At 34.6% G+C, this 5,412-nt stretch overlaps 1 pseudogene across 1 annotated transcript; it reads left to right on the forward strand.

Annotated features, from left to right (window-relative positions):
- The first annotated feature begins 318 nt into the window (after positions 1-318).
- LOC124821705 (uncharacterized) lies at positions 319-4,933 on the forward strand (annotated as a pseudogene). The gene is made up of 9 exons (XR_015785153.1): positions 319-607; positions 714-981; positions 1,964-2,065; positions 2,152-2,234; positions 2,338-2,454; positions 2,683-2,785; positions 2,872-3,498; positions 3,610-3,803; positions 4,427-4,933. The product of XR_015785153.1 is annotated as an uncharacterized LOC124821705 (transcript).
- The last annotated feature ends 479 nt before the right edge of the window (positions 4,934-5,412 follow it).

A 5,412-nucleotide genomic window follows, 5' to 3' on the forward strand; every position in this document is an offset into this window, starting at 1 on the left:
TCTGTTGATTGTTTTTAAATTAAAAAAAACATTAATTTCTTTATATTATATATTTTAAAAGATATAAATATTAATAATATTATAACATTAATATTTATAAATTAAGTTCAAATCACTAATTATAATAAAATAATTTAACTTGTAAAAATAATACTTTTAAATTTCTTTAATTAAAAATAGTAATTAATTAATTACTTTGTAAATATATAAATATAAAATAAAATTAAAAGAAATTATAGTACTGATTTATTAACCTAACTTTTTAATAAGATAAATCAAGATTTTCAGTGTAGACATCGCCAACATACTAGCACTGGCTTCTCTCCATTTTCTCTTTCCCGCCTTTACAAAAATTGACCTTGCGCCACCTTTCAAATTCGCCTTCATTTTCCCACTATTTTTTCTCGGAAAAAAAGCGTGGCTAGAAAACATAGGAGAGAAAGAACCGTTCCTTCAGTCCAGTTCAATTCAACTACCCACCGTACACGATGGTGGACGGCGGAGAATTCGCCGGCACCATTTGCTCGATCTGTTACGAGCCTCTCAACCCCATTACCGAGGACCTCCAATCGGTTTCCATCTGCGGCCACGTCTTTCACGAGCTTTGGTAAGTCCCTTCTACCCTTTTTGAGTTTTTCCTCCGCTGATCGACGCAAACGCCGTTAAAGTTCCGTTCTTTGCCTTTGTTTTGATTTGGGTGTGTTTGTTTGCAGTCTGCAGCAATGGTTCGAGTACTCTTCGAAAGGGAAGAAACACACTTGCCCCATTTGCAAACAGAGTTGCGGGGCCAATGACGCGTGCAGGCTTTATTTTCAGTCAGTGGGGGACCCGAGCGATGGCGGGAAGCTTCTGAAGAGCTTTGAATCTGAGGAAAATGTCGGGCTTCTGCGTACGGAAGTGAAGAGATTGGAGGTGAAAGTTTCGGGGCTTAATTCTGAGCTAGAACGGCAAACAAAGGAATTAGAAGGAGTTAAGCAGGAGGTGCTTTTATTTAATTTTATTTTGTGTTTTATTGTGTTATTTATTCTGTTTTATATATGGGTGTGTTTAGTAGGAGACTAAGAAGGACATTGACGGATATTGTGGCGAATAGTATTTCTAGAATTTGTTCTTTAATTGAACTTAATGATTTTGTGTTTCATGTACTGGACCTTACACAGTGAGACAAGGCTTTTGTTGCAACTTTTGTTGGTTGTGTTCATATTAATTTGTGGGGTAAATGAGATGCATTAGGCTGAGGTGTGGGTGACACTTGATGTTCAGAATGGAGATATGAGTCATAGGAAGACCGAGAAAGACATTGGAGGAAGTTGTTAGGAGAAATCTTGGATAATATTCTCATGAATTTAGCTTTCTTTGGATTCAGTGATACCTTGCGATCCATTTACCTATGGTCACTTAGTATAATAATAGGATAAGGCTTTTATTGCTGTTGTTGTTGATTGTGTTTAGCTTAGTTTGTGGTGTAAATGGAATTTTTTAGGTTGAGGTTTGAATGAGTGTGTGGCACTACTAGTTGTTTAGAACTGTTAATGGAATGCTAAATTGATGACTGGTTTGTTCTTGATGATTACTGGTTGGAAATGGTGTTAATTTTTGTTTTTTAATCATTAATTGGTTAAAATTAAGTCACAAGAAGAATGAGGTTTTGTTTTGAAATGAATTGTTCTTTGTAATGTTCTCAGTAGAAGTTATATTTTACAATAGCTCAATGAATATCCGCGCATGTTTTTATATTTCTGATGATCGGATAGGTAGAAAGAAACTCGAGATTCATGCATTTTATGCGACGTGCTACTTTAAGCTGTAAAAATTTAAAAAACCTTATGTGGCATTCTGACAGAAGAATGAGTGGTTTAGTAGAGTAAAGGAATTTAATCTTGCTCCTATGAATTACTCTTACTAGAAATTTTTTTAAAGAAGTTTTGTCAATGCTATTGATTTCTTATGCTTCTTCCTTCAGCTTTGTATTTGCAAGGAGCAGGCAAAGATAGATACAGCATTAAAAAGTGAGGCACTAAATCAAAAAGCGTCCATACAATTCCAGTTTCATAAGAAATTAGAGGTGAGTTACTCTGGTTTTCTGTTTAATTTGTGACAATTTATCTATTTACAGGTTGAATTAACTTGTGGAGATTTATATTGATTTAGGAACTTGAGAAGTCAACTTTGGAGTCTTTTAGATTAAAAGAAAAGAATATGGCTTTGGCTAAAGAACTTGCCGCATTAAAATTGTGAGTGGAGCTTCGTTTTGGTTAAGAAACCATATTTTGTTTATGATATAGTATTTATTTATCATTTTACCTCCTGCTAAGTTGGTTTGTGCCTGCACCGTAGAGTGTCTGATCTGGACCTTGATGAAGAGGAGGTTTTGAAGCTTGCCACTTTCGGTAATGGGGCCAACAGTAAAGACACTATAGATACATTGAAAAGATCTCTGGTCATGCGGAACAGGTTTATCCCTCTAATCTTATTTTGCTGAATAAGCTAGGTTGTAAGGTTTCCCAGTTTTGAACTTCCTGAAATTTGAAGCCATCAATTTAATTTTTCTGCTTTTGGTTGAGATACTATTCTCTGTATTGTAGGCACAATATACATGTTTTGCCCTTAAAATTGTGCCTGGTTGACTAAAGCTATTATGCTTTGCCTGGAATGTAAATTGAAATTGCACTATTCTGATAGGAGTTACAAAGAATTGATGGCCAAGTGCAATGTTCTTGGAAGAGGTGAGGCTCGTTATAGCAAAAAGCTTGAGAAGGCCAAAGAAAAGATCACTAAACTGAAGGTATGTACATGATGAGCTTGTTAGTGCTAATCTCATAAGGCTAAAGAAATGAATATTGACTGTTGGAGTATTCTGGGCATTTTTAGGCAAGGATACTAGAACTGGAGACGTTAGCTGAAGCAAAAGAGAATGAATATTTGATGTCTCTGAAACTTTCAAAGAGAACGAAAAGTTCAAAGAATCTTGAGAATAATTACACTGATTCTGATGCATGTGCTTCCAATTTTCAGTAGAAAAACCAAGCAAACAAATTTCAACACCCAAATCTGGAATAAACCTGCCTGCAAACGACAACTCTAAATCTTTTCAATCTTTGAAGATCGAGAACTCCAATGGTACTACAAATAAGACTGTGAATATTAGTAATGTGACTCCTGATAAAGAGAGAGACTATATTACAATTGATGAATATGACTTAGAAGGCACTAAACCTTTGCAAGGATGTTCAAAATACAGCTACAAAGACCGAGACATGGATGGTATGTCTTTTAGCAAGCCTTCTCTAACGAAGCCAGAGACCACGTCTGCCACAAAGACCGAAACATTTTTGCTACGAAAATGTACTTTGGCTGAGTCTCCCAGAGTTGATATTGACATTGACATGACTAACAATTCAGCTGGTCCTGTGGATGAAGAAGTAACTTTGCAAACCACCATTAAACAACCTGTGTTGAACATTAGAAAGGAGTCACCATTTACACTTTCAAATTCAGGTATGGTGCTATTTGAGTTTTGAAGATATTCGTTATAATAAAAAATAAGAAACGGTTGATGATTTACTCAACAAATTTAAAATGCTGGCCTTTCTCCATCATAACTTCCAGATAATATCTGCTTTTCTGGTGGATTGCTTGGTCCTGATGGAACTCATCGGTTTTTGGGAAAATGGTGCAAGCGTGGACAGAACAGTGAATCATCATCTGCAAAAAGATCAAGTAATGGGGATTTAATAGCTGTAGGGGCTGATGGTAGAGGTGGCAGAATAAAAGTTCTAAGGACTCCTACCCAAATCCTCTCAGTGAGTTCTGTAATGTTTAAATTTGATCGAATGAGTTTTTTTGAGCTATAAATTTTCAATAATAATTGATTCATTTGAAGTAGCAGTACTAGCTTCCAGCAATCAGCTTGTTATCTTTGACAAATTTCTATAACCATCAAATAGGTGGTGGATTTTACAGTGGACAGTGATATAATTGTTACTGTAGAAATTGAATATTCACATCCCAAACAGGTTTTCTGTTTCCTTTTGTTTCCCTTCTATTATCTTTTTTACCTTTGAGAGTGTCGTTTTCACCCTGAACTTCAGTTGACAAAAGGTATGACAAGTAAATCTATTTACTTCATTGTGAGTAATAGGGGCACGAGATGTATTCTGTAATTATTTTTTGCAATCGTATCTTCATGAGTTAAACACTTTTAGACTTGGTTGTTGACCATATTTGCTAATTTGGTAATATGTTTTTGGCAGCTAGTTTGTTCGGTTGAGCTTATATTGGAGAAACGATTGCAAAATAAACGTTTATTTCTTTCAAAATAAACATTTTCAAACCTGCACTTATTAAGAGTAGCAACTCACTTGAGTATTATATCATTCTGATGTTGCTTAAAGCTGTAAGGTGACTCTAGAAGTTTGTGTTGCAGGGTAGTAAGGAAAACTCAGCAAGTTCAAAAACGGTTAAAGCTTGGAGCTAAACCAAGTAGTTTGCATTCCCAGGGATGTCTGCAGATAGAACACTTTTTTGGAAGAGTCACTCAGTAATATATTGATCTGTTCTTGTTGCAAATAGTAAAGTAATTCATCCTTTGTTACAGAAGGGAAGGATGGAAGATTCAAGAAATTAATTTTGGGGAGAGTTTTCATCACTTTGAATAATGAGCTTTGGAAATTTTGGCTAAGGGTGTACAAAAATCTAGCAATTGATTCCCTGGCTTCAGTATCTATTCAAATGGTAAAATTGTTCTTTTATGTTCTATCTTTAGCCAAATTCTGCCCCGTTTGAAACAATGCAAATTGAATGAGCTTAGATATAGTTAAAAGAAGATATGTTTATATTTTGAAATTTGAAGATAGGTTGACTTTCAAAGATTCTTAAAGAACTTTGATTTTGGATTCTTTTTTTAGCAACAATGATGTTTGTGGATTACTAGAAGGTAGATGCGTATGGGCCTTTTTCTTCCTGCACCCCTAAAATTTCTTTACTCACCTCTAATTTCCAAAAAACGATTATTTTACCGTTTGGAAAAGTGATTTTTTGTTAAAAATACTTACAAAAAAAAAATGTTCAGAGAGTGTAGCTTTTTCAATACTTTCCATTAGTTCAGGGCTTTAGGAAATGTTTCTCACTTTGATCTGCTGATATGTTTGGGCTCATGCCCATTTTCTTACTTTAGGCAATTTTGAACATCTGTCCAGAAAAAAAAAACAAAAATCAAGAAAGATTTCACCCACCCATATCTGAACAGTGTCATTTGCAAGAAAAAGAAAATTATAATCATAAGTAACTTTTATGGTGATTATTATAAAGTCAACGAACTTAATCTGCAGGATAATTAATTATTGTTGGCACTAAAAATATTTTGCATTATCAATATATTCTAATTTAACTCTAAAAAAAAGTGAAAACGGG

This window comes from Vigna umbellata, chromosome 3 (genome assembly GCF_029865625.1).
Source record: "Vigna umbellata cultivar VRB3 chromosome 3, Vumbellata_1.0, whole genome shotgun sequence".
Lineage (NCBI taxonomy): Eukaryota > Viridiplantae > Streptophyta > Magnoliopsida > Fabales > Fabaceae > Vigna > Vigna umbellata.